Here is a 23,643-nt window from a genome sequence, read left to right on the forward strand (position 1 = left end):
TTAATAATATAAACACTTTGAGAATAATGCACCAGAAAAGCATTTTAAATAACAGTGGGTTGACTTTCAGTATCCTCAATGGATTTCTTTCCTTCTTCTTTTTGCTGGAACTTTTAGAGAAATGATTCTGTCTTTACCTGCCACGTGTCTTGGCTACAAACCTTGCAGAATTAGAAATGCAATTTTGTTTTGTTCTTTTTTTAATATATTAAAATTGTTTTCTGGAATTGATAGTGCCAGCCAGAAATTAAGGAGAAAACCATCAGCTACAAACTCAGAGCCAGCAATGTAGGTGAAGTTTCTAATCAACATTTTCATGTTATGGGGAGAGATGTCATGTTTTCTTTCTGAGATCAAGGCAAAGCAGCTTTCAAGTGGTAAGAATACCAATTCATGACTTTCTTTCCACAGCTTGTCTCAATTATTGATAAATAAAATAAATTTGGTATGCAGATTTGTTGTTTTTTCTCTTTCATCATTCTTTTCTATTTCTTTTTCTCTTGAATTTTTCATAATTTAAAATATTATTAATTTAACACAGAAAATTTCAGACTCATTCTGAATTAGCTACAGTAAATGTATCACTGATAAATTCACCATGAGGCAAATGTTTAGAGACATGTTTGTCATCAGCAAGATGTTACTTCCTTCTCTGTTCTGCTGCTGAGAATGATCTGGTTTGAAGTAACTTTGATCTGAGAGACATATTCTATGAAAAAGTTTTTCCTGGCTGCCAGCTACACACACACACACACACACACACACACACACACACACAAACACACACACACACACACCACACTTCTGGATCTGAATGCTTCCTGAAAAGTATACAGATACAAATAAATCCCCATTTTCCACTTTTAAATGGAGTGTGCATTTTCCTCCACTGGGTGGGAGACTGTATATAATACCAAGACTTGTGGTTCTTAAAATAATTGAATGCATTGTTCCAGATCTGCATCCAACTAATACCAACCTTATTATCTTTATTCAGACCAACTTAGCAAATGAGGCGATACAAATACCCTATAAACATCACGCAGTTCTGAAAGGCTGCGACATAGTTGATCACTGATTACACAGTCACTTAAAAGGGGGAATCTGAGAACAAATGAAAGTAATTAAGTACAGAAAGCTTGTGTTTTAATTATAAGCAAAGAAATTAAGTAAAACACCACATTATTACTTTGAAAGGAAGACTATAACAGAAAGTGTCTCAATTGTGACTCCATAAAGCATTACTTAGTAGTCAACTAACTCGCATCATTTAACAATAGGAAATCAAGACAGTGGGCACAAATGTGTTTTTCTCTTACTGCAGTGTAATTTGATTCTCTTGCTTTCATTTGTGTAATGGATAGATTGAACTTAACAATGATGAAAGAAGTAAAATTATGTAAATACATTTGCTAGGAAAAAAATGAATGAAGTAATTAAGCCCAATTGCATTTATTAGTTTCACTCTTCCCCCCTGAACACTCTTATGGGAGAAAATAGGTTACCTTGAATATATAGAATAAAATTAACATCATAGTTTCATCAATTTCTTTGTGAAAGGGGAAATATGGAATATATTCACATGCTTATGAACAGTTTAAAGGGTTCAATTTCCCCTTTTAAAATTATTTCTTAAAGCAAACTTTAGAATCTATGGAGATTGTTATTCTGAGCTTGTCTACTTGTAGCCTTTTAAAGTAACCTTCTGCTTATTCTGGATGCTAAGGAGCAACTGGGATATGAAATTAAAACATGCAGCTACTGCTCTTTGAAAATTGTTAACCTGAAAATGGCAACTTCATAAAATGTATTCCAACGTGTTATGTAGTATGAGATTTCTGGAGACATTTCAGCATGGCAGTGCCATAAATGAGGAGGAAGGGTATTTTTACCAGTGAAGACAGCTTCCTGTGGAACTCTGAAGAATTCTCAGCAGTATATTATTTCCATTTTGTCATATTACTCTGTCTCACTAGCCCTGCGTTTTCAGGGCTGTTTATCTTTTTTCACTAGGGATGTGTTTTAGGTGTCTCTGCGTTGGTTAATTGTGTACTTGTGTTGAACAAATATTGTGTGTATAAATTATGCTTCTTAGTGGACAAGGATGCCAAGCCTATCACTACAACACATGTCCCAGAAAATGGGATGCAGCAGATACTCGGCTGCTGCATTTGATGATCATGAGAGGAATTCAGTCTATTAACAGAACAGGACCAACATACCATCTATCAGATATCATCATTTCTGTGAAGAATCACAACACTGATTGTATAATTCGTAATAACATGAAAACAGCTAGTCTTTGACCTATTGTCATTGATGCACTTGGGATATGTTAGACCTGCCATGTGGTCATTATATAAATGCAGTAATAGTCATAAATCCTAGATCAAATTAGATTAATGTCCTTACTTTTGCAGCACCATTTTCCTAACTGAAATGTTCCCTTATTCTTACTCTACTGATAATTCATAGTTCAGAGAAAATTCATCATCAAGGATGAAGGCCTATCATAAGATCACATTAGCAGAGGAGAAATTATCATTTTATAAATTAGATAATGAAAGTTTAATGATATGAAAAGTGTTTTACACAGAATCACAAAGAAAACACTAAAACTGGTACTAGAATGCAAATCTCTGGTTTTCCAAGAAAGTTTTAGTGCCATCCAATAATGTCTAGAAAATAAACAGGAAACAAACATTCAGAGGAATATCTAAGATATTCTAAATGACAATTTATTATTATTATTATTATTATTATTATTATTATTATTATTATTATTCCTTGACTTACTGTATTTTTGATGTAGGGATGGAGTACTATAAACTTCCCTCTTAGGACTGCCTTGATTGTGCCTGATGGATTTCAGAATGGTATGCTTTCATTGTCATTAAATTTCAGGATTCTTCTTGATTTCTCTTCTTACCCAGTTTTCATTCAGCAGTGTGTTGTTTGATTTCAATAGTTTTGCATACTTTCTGCCATTTCCGTTTTTGTTGTTATCAGCTTTATTCTTTCGTGGTCAGATAGAATACAGGAAGTTATTTCAGTCTGGCATCTGTGAAGATGTTCTTTGCGTTCTTCTATGTGGTCAGTTTTGGGGAAAAATATGTTTTTTAGTGTCTGGCTGCAATGTCCTCTAAATGTCGATTAGATTTGTTTGATGAATGATATTATCTAACTAAAGATAGTGCCTAAAGACATGTCATTTCTAGGGGAGGTGGTTTTGAGAATAGCCCAATGCCCTCTGTGGCCACATTATCTTCCTCAGCTTCCTGGTCCTTAGCTGTGTGAGCAGACTATATTCATGAAGACACTGAGCCACCTTCAACTAGGTCTGCCTGCAACAATAATGTTTTCCTACTATTGTGAACCAAAGTCATGTCTTGCCTAAATTGATTCTTATAAGACATTTAAGGACAATTAGAAAAGTAGCTCAAAGAAGCAGCAAAATACACACATTCCTTTATGCATATCCATGCTTTAAAATTGTATTTTATCAAACTAATTCACACTTCTTTCCTGTGCCTAATTCAAGAATCCCAGCCACTGCATTTTTTCCACTTGTGGAATTGTACTAGCCTTTACAGAGGAGGAATCAGCAGGCTTGCATCACATGAGCTGTTTGTTTCATGAAGGCTAGTAAAAGACAGTGTTTTCTGACTAGATAAAATTATATAAAGCCATTTTTTGCTGCATTAGTATAGAAGTGGTAATCTCTGATGCATTCAGTTAGATACAGTCCACTCATTAGGCCAGACAAAGGCACGAAGACAAGGTTCAGGCAACTAAGATCATCACAGGACCTGCTTCCTCTGCTCATGTTCCAATCTCTGATAAGAGATTTAGTAAGTTTATTACCTCATATACAGTTGTTTTCTCATTTACTCCGAATAAGTCTTTGATGTGTACATACTTTATGCCTCATTGAGTGAAATTCAGTGACATTGGCTCATAGCTGTTGTTTACAAATTTTTGATGCCACTGGTTAAAGAAAAAGTGTCAAAGGAACTTGAGGTGAGAAGATCGAAAAACCACTGTCAAAATTTGATAATCAGTTCTTGAGTGAACTCCATGACAAAAGTTGTAGAAACAACAAAACCTGGTTGTTGTTGGTATAACTCTATTTCATGTGGAAGCCAAGTTCTAGGTCAGGGCCACACAGAGTTAACTTAGGCCAGAAGTTCCTTGCTGTACTTAACCATGTTGCTTCCAATACAGAGAAAGAACTAAAATGCTACAGGCAATGTAGCAACATGTTTGTATTCCCACAGATAAGCAGAAACTAAGAAAGATTGCAGGTGATGGCAAGCCTGCTGGTGCTTTCCAAGTAAAGACTGGTAAAAATTCCACAAGTGAACAAGTACTGTGGCTAGGGCTCTTGAATTAGGCTCTACATAGAAAATTCAAGCACATTTCCTAGTAGTAAACTCCACCATTTGCTAAGTAGATGAAATCAAATTTTCAGTAATATTGACTATTTACATGAGGGCATTTAATATATAAGAATGAAGAGTTTATTAATTCACTCTACATTGCCACCTATTAACTTGAAGACCAGGCCAAATTCACCTAATAATTTGGAAGGAGGGACAATAATCCTTGTACTTATTAAGCTTTACATAATAACTTCCAATTCTTAATGCCTTGTTTTAACTTACCCTGAACTACATTAGGCATTTTAACGGGGAGAGAGAATATTCAATGGGATTTCACTTTGGCAGGCTAATTTGTAAGTGCCAAAGGCTCAATTTAATTTTTAATTTATTAATCATTAAGTCAGAGAAAGCTGGCTCACTGTGAGGTGTTTTTTAGAGTGCTGAGTGCAATCACTCAGGGAAATTTGGGTAACGTGATAGCTGCGGTGAGGTGCAGTGACTTCTGTGCTTTGCATTTAATACCTCCCTAGAGAAAAGACTATACTTTAATTTAGTCAGATTCCCAGGTTTAACTGTATTTGTGTCCTGATACTTACTAGCTGATAGTTTATAATTGTTATACTTCATCAGATTCTGAAGCTGACACAATATCTTTTCCAGTGATATCCAACAACAAATCATAATTTTGGCTGTATAAATATTTTAATACCTTTAGTTTGAAATACTTTCAATTTCTATTAACATCAAATTATAATTATTGCCTTCATTAACGTATGTGGATGTGTTTCCTTTTGCTTCATACAATCTTTTTCGGTTTTCCTTTTCCTCTTGGTATATATATATATATATATATATATATATATATATATATATATATATATATATATATATATATGATAAATACGTATATGGTAAATATATATAGGTAGTAAATAGAGTATGCCAACATGGGTGTGTGTGGATATATCTTATTTTTCATTGTAAGACTTCTTTTTACATCATTGAAATTTACAAATTCCTCTCACAGGCAAGCCCACTCCTGCCCCATACAGGATGGCTCTCCTCCCTTGGCAGTTTATGTGCATTTGATTTTTACTTAGGTCCATTTCTAATTTGCACACTCAGCTGATCAGATCAGTGTTGTTCCCTGTGACTCAGAGGCTTAGGCTCACGCTCACTCTTCCTCAGGAAAGTGAAAGTAACAGAGACTCCTCCAATGCAGCAATGTTACGAGCCCATCAGATCCCCATTCTCTGCTGTCCTTTGAACAAGTTTAAGCGCATAGAGTTATTAATTTTGGCTTTTGACTTTTAACCTTTTGCTGTCTGAGGATTTTTGTTAGTTAGGTATACTTTGTCCCTTTTATCTCACTATTTATTATTATTTTGCTGGTTTTTGTCATGGTATTTTTGAAATAAAATTGGTTTTATCTGCATTTATTTTGGTTTTCTTCTTGTTTCTTCAGACTATCCCATGTGGTTTTCCCCTTTCCATTCCCATGTCACGTGGGAAATTTTGCCTCATCTTTTCCCTTTCACACTGCTTCTGCTCCTGTGGTCTCCTGTCTATCATTGTTTTCAAAAACATTCTTTTCCTCCCCTTACTTTGGAAGTACTGGAGAGTAATTTATTAATTTACTTATATTGCCAAAAGTTGCTGAAATACCGTTTTTCCCACTTTAACTTCTATATCAATTGTATTAATAATTTTTTTTTTAATTCCAAAGAAAAACAGTAAAAATGATCTTATTTTTTGAATGGGTGATCAGTTACTGAATTTTTCTAATGAGGCATATATGTTTTTTATATTATACATAAATTAAAAACTACAGGTGTTTATATTTATGAGAACTTAACAAAGACTATGCATTTATAAAAATATTATTTTAATGCTATTTTTAAAGGTGTGGGAATCACAGATATTAAAGGTTTGCTCTGATCCAACAAGAGGATAAATGGCTGTGTCAGCCTTTATGGCTAGGCTTGAATCCGAGGTATATATTCATTTCATTAACAGGAAACATATATAACAAAAATCTTACCTTTAGTTATCTCTTTCCATATGACATAATATTTGGGTTTTTTTTCTCTTCTTTAAGAGTGTTTTCTTGTATTCTAAACTCAATTATTTATGTTATTCAACACTTTTAAGAGATGATTACATAATTTCTGTACTGTGTATATAGTATTAATAGCACAAACTATTTCCTCCAATGATTATTCTAAGTAGAAAGCCATATTTTATGTAAACAAATAATAATACTATAATTATAAGTTTTATTAAAAATTTACAAAGTAATATAAAATATTATACATTTTTTAAAGTAACAATTATACAGGCAAGCAATGAAAACTGAGGAAGGAGGTGGTGACTATCAGTGTGTTATGGACATGTAACCTTTGACTTATGTACTTAGAAAAGGTAAAATTCATGTTTCTGAATTCATGCAACTCAACAGAAACATGTGTTAGCAATAACAGCTAGTTTGGCACAGAGGTTATTTGATATATTTGGAAGATCCTTATTAACGATTAGCTTCGATAGTATGTGCTTCACTACAGGTAACATGACTGTGATAAACAGTAGTTGCTGTGCAAGAAAGTTACCTCTTCCAGGTCAAGGGAAAAGAGATTACTCATGAATTTAAAATCATTCAGACACACAAATCTTCCACTTATGGCCATAGGTTGTTATGGGTCTCAATTAAGTTTTCTTCTATAATAACAAATCAAAGAAACATAAGCATCCTAGTCTAGAGTGCACATGACTCATTGCATTTAAGTAGTGCATTTACATTTCCTTCCAAGGCATGGCAAATTCATCATCATAAATTTATATACACTTATATAACATTAAGTTTTTTATAGGAACTTTATTGATATTAACATTTATGAAATAGTAGACATTTCAACTCCATATATTCAAATGTATTGATTTTTCTCAATCAGGACCATTGCTACAACAGCATTCCATTAAAATATTATATGCTACAGCAGTTGTCCACCGGCAGTTCCTATTGATCAAGCATAGATCTGAATACATTATGAACTAAAATACTTTAAGCTTCAAGTTTTTTAATACTCGTTTCATCTTTCAATGCATGTAGGTTTTTTTCTTATCACAAAAAATTATTTCCAACTCATTCGCCATTTGTAGAAAAAAAAAAGCATGGCAAACTATTTTCCTGTGTATAAGATCAACATTTTTGTTCGCAGAAAGTTAACATTCAAACAAATGGATACTGTCAGTAGGGATAAGCATCTTGTGTTAAGTGTGTTACAATTTATAACATAAGCCAAGTGCATATATCAAATTTAAGATAATCATATCATGATATTGTTCTACCAGTCTCTGTCTACTTGACCAAGTAATATCTGTAAAAGCAAAGGAAAGCATTTCACAATGGAAGGGCATTAATAACAATTTCACAAGAGGAGATACATATGTTAAAAATACTAAAGACCAGTATTTGGAAAAGAATGTTGAATGGCAGCACTTTCTTGGAGATACCATTTATGAGTTTTGCCCCATAGCCATGGCAATTATAGCAGAACATTAGAGTAGTAGCCAGATATTGACACTAACAAGAGATGGTTAAGAGACTCTGGTCTGGGACTTTAAAAACTATTTCCCTTGCTTCACCCCACCTACAAGTGGTTTTGGAGGATGCTATACTATATACTGAAGTAAAAAGCTGGTTAAAAGCAGGAATCCATGACACAGCTTGTGTAGTGTTCCTATGCATGATAGAATGGGATTTTGTGGTCTTATAGCTGCGTGGAATCACCCATGCTTTTGTGATTAGCTCCTCACCAGTACTCAGTAAGAAAACCCAATAAACACATCAAGTTGGATTAAATTATAATTTTTTCTATTGTAGAAGAGTGTTAATTCAGAACATAGCTGTTCTGGCAAGAAATCACATCCAAAAGTTGTTTATGTCTATGTGATCCAGCTGGAGTACAGGCATGCCTTTAATCCAGAAGACAGAGGGAAGTAGATCTGAGTTCAAGACTAGCCTGGTAGAGAGCAAGAATCAGGTAAAGAAAAAATTAGGTCCAGATGTGGTGATACATGCTTTTAATCCCAAACAAAGGTAAAGTTAATTTGTAGAAGGGAGAACCCATGTTTGAAAATTATGTTTAATTGAGTGGCAGAAAAGATGTTGAATCAGAGAAGATTTGACAGAATAGGATATGTCCAACTCTCATGAGGAGAGGAAAGGGAAGCTACTTAAGAGGCAGTTTTACAAAGAGAAGAGGCAGTTTTTACCAAGAGAATAATAGTGAGATGACATGGAGAGAGAGAGAGAGAGAGAGAGAGAGAGAGAGAGAGAGAGAGAGAGAGAGAGAGAGAGAGAGAGAATGCAGATGAAGATGGAGTGAATGAGAAAAATGAGAGGAATCCAGAAGATTAGAGCAGATTTCTGGGTTAATTTGAGGACAAGCAGAGCAATTCTGGGCCAAAAGAGAAGCCAAATTACATAAGTCAGCTGGGAGAATAATTTGGGCCAGAAGTGTTGAGTTGAACCAGCCAGCCCAGAGATCAGAAAGAACAAGTACGGGTGAGCTTATTAGCAGTAAGTCTCAGATGCTGAAACATTCTGAGCTTGGTTAGATGTTACCTAGGCCAGAAGCTTCCAGGACTAGACCTAGTTTAGCAAAAGGAGGTCGTTAGTCTCCCAGATAACAACGGAACCTGGAGAATGTAATTACTTTTACAAACTGTCAGTAGTACCTGTTATGGTTTGAATAAAATGGCCCCCATAGGTCCATAGGAACTGGCAATATTAGAAGTTGTGGCCTACTTGAGGAAAGTGTGATTCTGTCTCCTTTTGCTTCCTGGGTATCAATATCACAGCTCTTTCAGCACCATGTCTGCTCACCATGTTTCCTACCATCCTAATAATGGACTAAGCCTTTTAACTGTCAGCCAGAGCCAATTAAATATTATCCTTTTTAAGAGCTTCTGTAATTATGGTGTCTCTTCACAGCAATGATACCCTAACTAAGACAGATGTTGGTACCAGGGGCTGGGGTATTGTTGTGATAGGCTGGGTCACACTGTTATTTGTAGGAATGTGGATTTGGGGACTTAGGGTTAGGATATCAGTGGAATGCTTTAAGAGCAGCTTAATGCATAGAAGACTTGGTCCTGAGGGGGATTTGAAATGTGGAGGCCTGATGCAAGAAGTTTCAGAGGAGAAGAATTTTAGTATGTGGCCTAGAGACTGTTCTTGGGACATTTTGGCAAAGAATATGACTCCTTTTTGCCTTTGTCTGAAAAGTCAACCTGAAGCTAAGTTGAAGAGTTGTGGATTAATTGCCTTGGCAGAAGAAATCTCAAAACAACCTTGTACTGACTCTGTTGTGTAGTTATTAGAGTTCACTATAATGAAGATCTATAATGAAAAGGAGCAAGCTGAACAAGAAAAAATACAAAATTTACAGTTTCAAAGGTGGCACCAGGACGTCAAATGGAGCAAAGTTCTGTTTTCAAAGTGATAAACATATTAAAGAAAAAGGTTAACAGTAAATGGAATAAAGGGACTAGTGACCTCAGGGAAAGAGCCCACCTAGCTAAGCTCCCAACCTGTGAAAAGGAATTAAAGAAAGGCTTAGGTCTATGTGTGGTGATATACACCTTTAATACCAGCACTCAGGAGAAATCAAGCAGATTTTAGAGTTCAAGGACAGCCTGATCTACAGTGCAACTTCCAGAATAGCCAAGCTTAGACATTGAAGAAAACCATCAAAAATAGAAAGCTAATGAAGATAAATTTTAATAAGGTATCTTTTCCAACCCCAGCAAGCAACAGAACCTGACCATGTTGGCCATCTGGTTTTGGGTTTATAGTCAAGAATAGAAGAAAAGAATCATGGAATCTTTCTTGATGACTAAGGAAAGGCACGGAGACCAGACAGTTCTCATGAATATTCCTGCATATAGGCCTAGAAAGACCATTTCATGAAGCTATGAAAGTGAAGCCTGGATGACCTTGAAGACTCCAAAATGTTGAAGATGTCATCATCATGGAACACCTGTCAAAGAAATCTACAAACAGAAAGTACAGCTGGCACAAGTTTAAAAAAAAAAGCGTGTTGCAGTCACCAAAGCTGAAAGAAGCCAGAGATTTGAAGAGCACTTTGACATCAAACTTTGAGATGCAGAGTTTGGAGTTTTACCAGTTTGTTTTCTTTCTTACTTTGGGTCAGTATTTTCTCACTATGTACTCTTTTGGATTCGTACTGTACATTCTGTGCCATTATATGTTGAAGTAAGTGATCTGCTTTTAAATTTTAGTTTTGTAAGGGATTGCAGTTAAGAATGCATTTCTCTCAGAAAAGACATTCAACTTGGACTTTTAAACAGTACTGATACTGTTAAAGACCATGTGAACTTTAGAAGTTGGGCTAAATGCATTATGCATTATTATATGGCTATAACCATGTAGAGGTCAGAGAGCAGAATAGGATAATTTGAATAAAAATGCACTCCATAGATCCATAGAGAGTGGCATTATTAGGAGGTATAGCCTTGTTGGAGTAAGTGTGGCCTGGTTGGTGTCTTTTGTGGTTTCCTGTGGGTCAAGATGTAGAACTCTCAACTTCTTCAGTAGCTTGGCTGCCCACCATGCTTCCTGCCTTGATGATATTAGACTAAACATTTGAACTGTAAGCCAACTCCAATGAAATATTTTTCTTTATAAGTGTTGCCATGGTCATGCTCTCTCATCGCAGCAGTAGAAACCCTGAGACAGTATCTATCTGAGGTGATTGGACATTTATTTTCAGATCCACAGGAATAGTTATATAATGACAATAAAAATAGTAAAACAAAATTCAAATAATTGTGCATAAATAACATATTTAAATGATTATATTTTGTCAAAGTAGCAAAACTACTATTGTGGTTACATTAAAACAAGTTATTCTCAATCTTACTTTATGAAGTTGCTTAGATGATTTGCAAAAGCATACAATTTAATGAGAAATTAAATAAGTTAACTTGATAATGAGATAAAAGGTTTCTATGAGAAAAGACACAATTAAAACAATGGCACATAAATTTCATGGTGTATCAGGACTAGTAAAGTTTTTGACAAATTGGTTGACAAAAGTACCTTTTCTAATAACAAAAAAGATCTGATTAGGTAATATCTATCATGTCCAAATGAAGGCTTGGGAGACAGGCAAATGGAGATAGAAGGTTTTAGGTAGATCAATGCACTTTCCAACTTAACTTTTAATATGTCAGACTTCCAGATTATTTTTATTTTCCAAGACAAAGACATTGGGGGCTTTATACCTTCTCAGGAAAGAAACATTCATGATACTTTTAAGTCTCACACAGAGGGAGCACTTTCGTGGAATCCAATTACCCATACCCTAAACCCATGATAGCTCAATTTGTTTTCTGAGCCTCACTCTACCTCTAACGCAAAAAGAAGGTCACACCATTTGCTCCAACATGGAATATGGAATCACACCATTTTGATTTCTTCTCACTTTGTCTCTAATTCATCCATCTCTCTCTCTCTCTCTCTCTCTCTCTCTCTCTCTCTCTCTCTCTCTCTCTCTCTCTCTCTCTCTCTCTCTCTCTCCCCCTCATCACACTCTCTGTATGTGCACCTTCACATCTCTCTCATATATGAAATATTAAAAGCAAATAAAGAAAATGTTAAGGATCACCAAGGGTCCAGCATGTGCAAGGTGAAGAGAGTGTGGGTAATATTGGGAGTAGAAATGGTGATGTAAATTATATGTTTGCATAAAAACATCATAATGAAACTTACTTCTTTGTACTAGCTAATGTACATCAAAATAAATTAAATTATACACTGAAAAGAATCATGATTAAACCCCAGATCATTAGGCATGTTGTACATGGGCCAGGACCAGTGACTATAAGATATTTTTCTAGTAAGCAACAGGAACATGTATTTCAAAAAAGACTTGCTCTCCAGTCATGCTGGAAAATGGAGTACACAAACAATCTGGATGCTTTGGCTTCTATGCTCCCTCTTCCTGGACAGCTCTGTCTCTCCCTTCTGCCCTCCTAGTTTCTTTCTTTTTTATTTTTTACATATACATTTATATTATTATAAATATATAAAATAAACTACATACAGCAAGAAGAACCACAAAACAATCAGAAATTATATTAATGTTACATTCATAGGTTTTGGCTATTGAATTTGGAAACCTTGAAGAAAACATATTTCCTATCTACATTCTGAATGTAAATCAATCCTGCTCAAGTCTCTGATGGGGTTGAAGACCAGGTAGTTTACTTTTACAATTAAGCTTAGTTGTCTAGTGGTTAAGATGTTTTTAGGTCTAGATAGATGTTTTAAGTTGATAGAGATGAAATATGATAGACTATAAGATTTTAAATGTTGGAAATGGATGTTTGCGACTGTCATCCAATGCACTTCAAGAGGAACTAGGGGGCAGGGGCAAGGGGCAGGGGCAGGAGCTGGGGGAAATGTTTATATGGGGCCTTATATATTCAACTCCTGAAGTATAGAATCCAGTTCAGACTAGAACGTTCTCTGTTGGGTAGAAGAATGGAGAGTTACTTAAAATCCAAAAGAGCTAAGCGGGCTGCACAGGCTCTTTGTTGAGTATTGAGACTGCATTTGTCTCTCTGGCCCATGAGTCTAGGTAGACCAGTTTAGACCTGTCTCGTCTCATCTAAACTCTTCTGCCAAGAGCTCAGTTTATGAGTTGCTTCATATGAAATTGTTCCAGTGTGTCAGTAAGCCTTTACAGCCCTCTCCATAGCACAGGACACACTCACAAAAGGAGGGGTAGCAGTCAACTTCACTGGAGAGCAATCTATGAAAATGATTTCAGAGCACTGTACTGGTGTCCGACTCCTGGGCTAGTGTTCAGGAAGATTAGGAAAGGAGGCCCAAGGAGCCAAGGTCTAACACAAGGCACATGTTTCAATCTAACATTTCATGTCCAAACCTACAGAGAGCTGTATGGGAAGAGAAAGCACACTCTCATTGTGAGCATGTTCTAATGTTCTTATTCCTATTTTCTTCCCTAGCAATCTTCCCACTACCTTTCCCCTAAGACATAAAGAGATATTTCAGGCAGTCTGCTTTTTATATTATTTCAGACAGCTGCTATGGTTTTATTTAGTTTTTTTCTTCAATAATCCAAGGAGGATGGAGGAAGTGGGTTGATATTATTCCTCCTCTAGTGTCATGAATATTTAATATGAAAATTCTTTCTTGTTTAAATTTACATTGACAAAATGATTTAAATAATATTAAGCATAGAGAAATCCTGGTCCAGGAGGACATTATTTCTTTTCTATAATACACATTCCTCTAAAAGAGCTTAGAATGATCTGTAGTTACTGCCTTGTGGATTTCATTGTAATGACAAGCAAATGGTGTCACTTTAATGTACCCCAAATACTATTTCAAATTAATTTTAATATAATTATATTTTACCCTTCTTTTTTCTCCATCCAAATCCTCCCATATATCCTTCCTCCCTGCTCTCTTTCAAAATCATGGCCATTTTGCTTTTAATAATTGTTTTTGAATATGTATATGAAAACATTTTTTAAAAATTCACTATTTTGTATTAGCTAATGTGCAGCAAAACACATTCAATTATATCATGAAAAGATTAAGCTCTCTCTCTCTCTTTCTCTCTGTGTGTGTGTGTGTGTGTGTGTTCCTAAATATAACCTGTTCAGTCTGTACAAAGCTACCTGCATGTGTATTTTCAGAGATGACCATTTTGGACAGGAGAACCAATTGCTGTGGTGTTCCCCAGAGAGGACCATCTCTCTTATTTCCTGCTCTCAGTTTTCTGGGATTATCTATAGTTTTTTTGTGTGTAGGGTTAAGGCCTCATGGATATGTCTTCTTTCACCTTTGTATATCCATCAGAATACTTACTGAATTGTAAGAAACCATTTGCTATTTTAGTGTGAAATGGTATTGATATTATTTTTATACTCTGTCTAATTAACCTTAATAAAATTATTTACTAAACTATGTAATTCAACATGCATAAGTATTAATAGCAATTAGCATATGACACCCCTTTCTTTATAAAATGACACAAGGACTATCATATTAGAGTCACAGTGTTTTTGGTTCATTTTATTGAAATGATCTGTCCTTAGATAGAAATGTTATTCTCATATGTTTTATGTCCCACTATCAATGACTCATCACTATGACTTATATTCAGAGTAGCTTTTGATGTGCTCTGAACTTAAAAAAGAATAAATAAATATATATTTCTTCTTACCTTTGAAGCACTTTTGTGGAAATTACAATATTATTTCTCTTAGAAATAGGTGACAGCAGAAAAAGAATGCATTTGAACCAATCTTAAGCCCTTCCAAAAATATAAGCTAATATTTACAACTTTCATATATATATATATATATATACACACACATTATATCACCAAGAAACATATTCCAGAGTCATCAGTCTCTATGAAATGAAATGTTTGTAAATATACAGGTTCTGTTGAAAAATATCTTCACATAATCAGTGTGGCAGTTCCTAGATGGTGTGTTAAACTTTCTAATAATTTCTCTATTTCATAATGTAGTTTATAAATATTCTCTTTGTTATGTCTGCCATAAGAATATACTTTATTTTTTAAAACAAACCATCTAATGAGACATAAAGCAGATATGACCACTGATGACTTGAATTGAGGATGCTGGAACTATCTCATAATTCATTTTGTGGTCACAGTGTTTTCATTTTTTCCTTTTTTAAAGTACTGTCATTTATACAATGATTGAAATGGACCAGTGGGTAAATCGACTTGCTGAAAATTTTAAAACTTGAGTTCAATCCCAGGTCCAACATAGTAGAAGGAATGATCTCATTTTTATAAGCTGTCTTCTGTCCTTCACATGCATTCCATGACACAGACATATACAAAAATATAAAATAAATAAATAAATGTGTTTTTTAAAGACAGTTATGGATAGACATAGACATATGCCTTCATTTATAATGCATACATATATAAACATATGTATGCACATATGTGTATATAAATAGCTTACAAATTCTTATATATAAGCCTGTATGTACACACACACACACACACACACACACACACACACACACACACACACACACACACGGTAGTGGTTATTTGCCAGTAAAGCATCATCCCATTAAATGAATTCACCAGTATTACAAATGCAGGTATGAGAGAAAGTCTAAAGACAGAGTAAATTTATATTTTTAATAATTTATTCAGATTACATCCTGATTGTTATACCCTCACTTGTACCTTCTGATTTCCTCCTCCCTTCCTATTTTACCCTATTCCCTTCCCTTAGACCTGTGACACAAGGGGAGCTCCTCCCCCATCATATGATCACAGCCTATCAGGTCTCATGAAGGTAGCCTGTTTCCCCTTCCTCTGAGTGCCACCAGGCCTCACTACCAAGGGGAAGTGGTCAAATAGGGGCACCAGACTTCCAGAGTAAATTTCTAATGGCTACTAATGCCTGGGTGGGCAATCTTTTGTAATAAACTGAGAGTACAGAATCTGGAGAACAAAATAGTTAGCGATTCTAAGAGGATAGCATCTTTGGAGGTTATAGGAGTTGACTTTCTTTCCTATATACCTTGCTCATGTTTTTATTCACCTGGCCATCCTTCTGTTTAGAGGAATTTTAATATAGCAACATTGCTGCTCTGGGAAGTGATCACATTCAGAAACACAGGTCTGTGTGATCTGGAAGGAATAGTGACATGCTCTTCTTATACACCTAATATCCCTCTGGCTGGAATGCATACCCACTGGCTGGAATATGGGCACAGCATTCTTTAAGCCCTCTGGCTGGAATGCATACCCACTGGCTGGAATATGGGCACAGCATTCTTTAAGCCCTCTGGCTGGAATGCATACCCACTGGCTGGAATATGGGCACAGCATTCTTTAAGCCCTCTGGCTGGAATGCATACCCACTGGCTGGAATATGGACACAGCATTCTTTAAGCCCTCTGGCTGGAATGCATACCCACTGGCTGGAATATGGGCACAGCATTCTTTAAGCCCTCTGGCTGGAATGCATACCCACTGGCTGGAATATGGGCACAGCATTCTTTAAGCCCTCTGGCTGGAATGCATACCCACTGGCTGGAATATGGACACAGCATTCTTTAAGCCCTCTGGCTGGAATGCATACCCACTGGCTGGAATATGGACACAGCATTCTTTAAGCCCTCTGGCTGGAATGCATACCCACTGGCTGGAATATGGGCACAGCATTCTTTAAGCCCTCTGGCTGGAAGATATCACACATCTTTAATGCCAATCAATAAAATCTAATTGAGGGGCAGACAAAATAATGAGTCAACAAAAGGCTGACAGAATAAGTCAGAGATAGAATAAGCCCAACTCTCACAAAAACAGAAAGGAAAGAGAAGCTACTTAAGAGCACATCAGGGGTGTTTCTGGGAACAGTACAGGAAGTTTGTGGAGAGACTACAGTCCAATGGAGTAGTAGAATCCATTCAGTTGAGTTCATGCAGTTGGGTTGAGTTTGGTGCAGGCAGTTTGGTGAAGTTCAGTTTGTGAGTTCAGAAGCAGTTATTCCAAGCAATGCTGAGAGAAACCAGTTTGAATCAGTCATATTGGAGAAAAGTTTTGAGCCAGAAGAACTGAGCTGAATCATCCAGCCGGAGTTCAAGAGGAATTATAAAGATTGAATTTGTCAGTGGTAACTCTTGGAGGCTGGGAAAATCTAGGCCTAGGTTAGCAGACAGAGGCGGAAAGCTGAAAGTTCTGGGCTTACAGATTAGATTGTGTGGAGGCTGTAAGTTTCCAACCCAGACCTAGGGATATTTAGATAGAAATGCTTTGGGCCCTGTGTTATTAAACCTTGGGTATGGATCTCATCTTATCTGTCATCTGTGGAAAAAAAATCCAAACACATCTGTCTTTTTTGCCATTATTGTAAAGAATAAGACTGTCAATTGTATCTCAAAAGTTTTATGTCACAGTTGGTAACAAGTGCTTTATAATTCTTTTTTCTAAAATCAAACAAGCAAAAATCAGCCCCATCCCCCAAAAGAAAACTGCTTCTTCACTGGTTTCTGCCAATATTTTAGCTGGATAAAAGTTTCCAACTACAGGAGATTTGGAGGCCTGCTCTTTTTGAAAAGGAAAGAGATGGTGGATAAAGAAGTGATGAGGCACAAAGGAGCTAGGAGGAGTGGAGAAAAGACAAGCTGGTTGGGATATTACATGACAGAAGTGTCTACATTCAACAACAACACAAAGACTTAAGAAAAAACCTTGCACCTCTATTTTCATTTCACATTTGTTTCTTTGTTGTTTTTTTTTTTTTTTTTAAACACTTTCAGTGTGGTGAGTTGAATGAAAAGTGTCCCCAATAGTCTCATGTATTTGAACTATTGGTCCTCAGTTCATTGCTTTGTTTGAAGAGGTGTAGGTAATAACACACTTTTATTGGAGGCATGCCATTTATTCAATAAGTGAATGCCTAAAAACTGGTAAAGAGATGGCTGACTAGGCCTTACCTTTCCTAATTCTATCTTATTACACTTCAAGAATAATGGTACCTATATATATAGGAGCACAGAATATTCATGGACATTCTACTATTAGTGTTTAAAAAGTCTAATTTCTGACACTTGTGAGTGCCTCCTAGCTGTCTACATAATTTTCCTCCATCTGACTTGCAGACATATTACAGTACCACACACATGATAAAAATCAGCTGTAAGACCTCCCCATCCAGGGGACATGGTCAAATATGGGTAGCCGGCTACTAAGAAGAGACTTTATATCCTATGAGCATATACAGGGGGAGGAGGACCTCCTCAGTCACGGTCATAGGGGAGGAGAGTAAGGGGAAAATGGGAGGGAGGGAGGAATGGGAGGATACAAGGGATGGGATAACAATTGAGATGTATTATGAATAAATTAATAAAATGTATTTTAAAAAATCAGCCATAAATGGAAGCAAATATCTACTATGGAAACTGAGACTGCCCTATGGTTGAATTAATGTCTTATGGCAACTGGATTATGCTCTCAAGTGATGAGCCATTTTCTCAAGCCATCTTGTACAATGATAAGTAAGAAAATGAAAAATTAGATCAAAATTGGACCAGGACTGTTACTATGCATCCTTATCAGTACTTTTTCTAAGTATTCCTATTCTTTAAACCAAAATCCGTGACTGAATCAAACAAATTAAAAGGTCCAACAAGCCTTATAAAGAAGTGTACCAGCCATTCACATTACACACCAATGCTAATTGATCCCAACTTTCTAGTCAATTCTGAGACTTCTTGGAGGGTTTTTAATTATCTTCCAAAAGAGGATGTAGCCTTCACTCACTTATTAGTAAGAATAATATGTAATTGAAGCATGGAATGTTCTAGTTCTACATTACATCTTTATGTCATAGTCAATGAAAGAAAAGTTGTGCAAGTAAATTATCTCAATGGAAAGAGTTATGGTTAATATGCTAGGTCCTCCACTTTGTGTAAGAAGAGAAGTGGCGTAAGGTAAAAATTTATCTGGAATTTTAGGCAGGAAAATGTGTTATCTAATTGTTAAGGGATGAGAACAAGTCAGTTTTGCAGCCCTTCATGAATAAATTTGGGGAAGTAAGTTTGATTTTGAATCTATGTAAAAACATGCAAGTCATAAGGATTCAGGACTGAGGAGATGTCTCAATGGATGGGACTATTTGCTGCTCTTACAGAGGACCTAACTTTAGTATCCCCATCAGGTGGCTCTGATGCTTATAACTCCAAATCCAGGGAATCTGACACTATCATCTGTACTTTGTGAATATCAGATATACATAGACATAATGAACACACAGACATACACATATAGACATAATTTTAAAATAGTAAAGAAAAATCTAATATAATGACATCAGGATTATATGATCACACCCAGCAAGTGTCTCTAGGAATGTATGATAAAACGGCTAGTCCATTTCAGCTAATGTCATTTAGATCATCAGTGTACTTTTCAATAAAAGAAGCATATATGATAGCAGAAATGTGAGCTATACATTAGCTGCAATAGAATTAATTCTATACTTGTGATACAACACAGTCTTTCAACAAGACCAGTTAGGCATTTTCCCATAAATTATCAGTCAACTCTCCAAAACATTCCCTAGGGTTCAGCTTGACTAACTGATAACTTAAAAACTGAGTTAGTCTTTGTAGTGGATGTAAACATGATTTCATTTTGGTTCCAAGTGTGAGATGTGAAACTGCCTTGTGAGAGGGTGCCGATCTTTGTCAGCTGGAGAGTGCTTCATGCAGGAGCGTGATCTTTGCCAGCTCCAAAGCATCCTGGTGCAGACTCTGAAGGAATACAAATAGGAGCCCCCAAATTAGAAAGATCACTTCACATCAGTTTGCATTGCTTTACATGGCTTGGTTTTGCATTGTTTCGCTTTGATACACTCCTGGAGAGATATGCTCCACAGAAAGCTTTGAAGAGCCTGCTGCTGCTGATTTGTTCCCACTGCTGCTGTGTTTGCTGTTGCTTTGCTGGAATGCTAACATCTTAAAGAAGAAGAATGGAACTGAGTCTAAAAATGTCTCATTCCCCTATCCCTCCTAACCTTCTTTCTCTCCTCCCTAGGATTGGATGGGAAGATTCTGTAATAATCAGGTTGATAGAATGTAGATAGATCCTGAAGGCACTGTTGAAACACTGTCTTAAAGATGACGACCTATGAAAAACAGTGTTACATAGCATGTCTTAGTGTACACTTTAACACAGTGCTCATCACATGGTGCTGTGTGTCTATAGAGAAATATGAATAGGTTTGAATAGGAGTGGATAAAATATTGGCTTTGCTTATCAAGACTGAGGAGTTCATATTTTTTTGTCCTTACTTGACACATTAATCAGAGGATGAGTGAAAGCACTGTTAATTTTAAAGCTGTCACTGCACTGACCCCTGCACCTATTTGGTTCCTGGCTTCAGTTGACGAAAAAACAGGTATGAGGCTTCTATCATGAAGGTTGATATCTCTGATTATTTTCCCCATATTTCTGCTATTTCCAAGCTCCGAAGGTGTCAGCTCTAAGGCAAGACTATCTAGAAGGAAATTTGCGACAGGCAACAAGAGCCTCCAGCACAAACAAAGCATTGGGAATCATAAGCTAAGTATTATCTTTTGGTTCTCTCTGAAATTATGAATAATGCAGGTCTCCTAAAAGCTACATAGCTGCCGTAAAGTTAATGTGAGATATGAGAAAGTCTACGTTGTATGTATTATTTTGAGCCATAAACTGCAGGAAATTCCTTTGGTGAATTCCTTAGTTACTTCTGATAGCCAGTGATATACCCACCCATCCCCAACTGCCCTGTGCTATACTTACTAAGGCTTGTTTTTGTAACATTTGCCAGAAAATATCATGACCAGGAAATACCTTCTGTGTCGCCACCCACCTAGTGTGATGTAGTTTTCACTTAATGTTTGCCTAACACTGGAGATTTTGACTTTTGCCAGAAAAGAGCACATCCTTTCTGAGCCACTTCTTCTCTAAGCTGCTCCTTCATTATTTCTTCTTAAATTTTTATAATTCTGCATAGTGCTGTGAAAAATATTTTGCATTGTGTATCCACAGCAAGCAAACTGTAAATATTAACCATAATTTCAAGGCATTGGTATGTTAGTAATGTGTTGGAAAATCAAGTTAACTAGATAAGGCAAAATTCCTTAAATCTTTAAATTTCACATTTTTGGGAGATATTTTGTTTTGTGAGAATATTTAAAAATAAAATACTATCATCGCAATAAAGATGAAAAGATCCTAAAAATGATAAAAGTTCCTTTCCTAAAGAGAAGGGGGAAATTAGGGCAAAGTCAGTCCAGCTGGAAGGCTATTCCCCTCAGTGAGAGAACTGCCTGTGGTCTGCTGGCTTTCAGCTGATGTGTTTAAGAGATCTTGGACTTCTCCATTTTCTTTGTTTTCTGGAATCTACCACCATTTCCTCTGTTTTTAAGCTTGTCATTATGGCTGCTTATGTTCAGATCAAGGAAAGTAGGGATCTTAAGACCAAAAGACAGAGTGACCTGAGGCAAATGTAGGTTGTTCACATTAAATATCTACTTAAGAGAGAGGTAGCCGTATGCTCATATTGACGACTTGTATGCTTTCTGGACGCACTTGTGGAGGAAGTATTTTTTTCAATCAGCTTTTCTAGCTGAGAGTGAATATCAGAAAATTTAGATGATGAAAAGTCAATTTGACTCAATGGGACATTAGATTGCTTCAAGCAGCATAGGAAACCCAACTCCCTTGGGCACAGGATGAGCAAGGCATGCCCTCTTCCATTCAGGCCCTGGCTGTTGTTCTACTCAGATGATGAGTATATTCCTTGGAGTCATCAGGAGGGTAGTACTGAACAATCCAGTTGTCCAGCCATCTGGCTGCCATATAAGTGCACAGCAACCCTGAAGTATGCATGTGATCCAGCAGTGCTCAGCAAAGTGGAGTATTTTGCATGTCCAGCAGCTCACAGCAACAATGGAGTATTCTTCATGTGGTACAGCAGCTGGCTTTTGGGTGCCTTGATGATGTTGATCTCAGTGATGAGCCTCTGTGCTTCAGCAGACCTGTACTGCCACATGCCTGTACATGTGAATGTGTTGTGTCATCAGGTCCTTAGGAACACCGAAGGTCTGCAAGGCCAGCTCTCTGGTAGGGGAAAAAAAATCAGGGCTCCTCTTCCATTCCTAGGTATGAACTTCAACTTGACAGTGAGTTCAGTCACAAGGATGAGGAACACAAGGGTTTACTGTTGCCTGCTTTTGGAGCTGCCAAAATATCCTTGCCTTCCAGAAGTGGCCTGATACTTTTACTCCTGGTCTCACTCGTGTGCTTGAAGCTCATTTCTTCTATATCTTTCAGAGTGTTTTCATTGAGCAGATTATACAAGGAAGCAAATGAAGTGTCCTGAAAAGTACCCGTCTGTCCTAGGGCCAGGCTGGGCACTTCAGTGTCATTCGACTTCTCCACACCATCTTCTGTTTTTTCACAAACCACTGTGTTTCCTTCTGTTTTTGCTTTTTTAGTGTCAGGCCCAGCATCAACTGCCATTTTCCTCTTTTTTTTTTTTCTTCTTGTTTTTTAGTTCTGAATCAGGAAAAGGTATTGCTGCTGTCTCCATTGATTAAACTGGAGTGTGATTTGTTAACTGTTTTATTTTCCATTGTCTTGTCAGGTATGCACTTTGTGCTTCTGCTGAGTCCACATCACAGAATGCTTCAAGGATTTTCTTTCTTTTTACTTTCCCAACTTCTACAGTTTATTCAGGCACATCTCTGCTTTGAGGTTGTAATAGGCTTCTGTCTGATGCTTCTTGCTGCTTCAGGTTCCACTGCCACAGTGTGGCGTTCCTCTTCTTTATCTTCTTGTGCAGGAGTTTCATTTGAAAGTGTGATGCACCAGTGGGCTGCACTTAGCAGACTGAACTTGAGAGTGTGTCACAGACCCAAAATCTTCCATTTTTTTTTAACAGTGATGGTTTTATTTTAGGTCATTTGAACAACAGAAGTAATTGTGCAAAATTTGAAAGAAATAAATACATAAATTATTACATCATGAATTTGTAAAAGTAACTTTTATTATCCAGATGTAATTGTAATGTTATAGGTGTGCTTCTGAACAATCTCACCCTTTCTAGCTCTTTCTGAATTCTGGCTGCCCAGTTCAGCTCAGCTGTTCTGTCTTAAAACTCCTCTCCAAGCTGACATATTCAAACTGGCTTCTCTCAGCTTCTGACTGAATTACTTTGCTTATTCTAAAACTAACTCTAGCAAGCTGTTCTAGTGTTCTGGTTTCTTCTCACTCTGTGGCTTCAATTGCCTCTGTTGCCCTTCACTGAACTGCACAAACTCAACTGCTGTGAACTGCTGAATGCATTCAACTCCACCATACTCTCATCACGTTGACTTCCAACTCATCTGATGGACTCAACTCCACTAACTGACTTTGAACTTACTGGACTGAACTCAACTCTACAAACTGTATTATCCTAAATAGCACCTCTTTCCTGTCTGTTCTCATGAGAGTTGGACATATCCTAGCCCTGACTCATTCTGTCAAATCTTTCTCTTATTTGTTACTTTGTCTGCCCCTCAATTAGACATCGTTTTCAAACACGGCTGGTTCCTTATGTAAACTAACTTTCATTGTTTTGGATTAAAGCTGTAAACTAAGGGTGTGTC

At 36.6% G+C, this 23,643-nt stretch overlaps 1 pseudogene; it reads right to left on the bottom strand.

Annotated features, from left to right (window-relative positions):
* Positions 1 to 21,302: 21,302 nt before the first annotated feature.
* LOC127206438 (ATP-dependent RNA helicase DDX18-like) lies at positions 21,303 to 22,844 on the bottom strand (annotated as a pseudogene).
* Between the last annotated feature and the right edge of the window lie 799 nt (positions 22,845 to 23,643).

The sequence above is a fragment of the Acomys russatus genome, chromosome 23, assembly GCF_903995435.1.
Source record: "Acomys russatus chromosome 23, mAcoRus1.1, whole genome shotgun sequence".
NCBI lineage: Eukaryota > Metazoa > Chordata > Mammalia > Rodentia > Muridae > Acomys > Acomys russatus.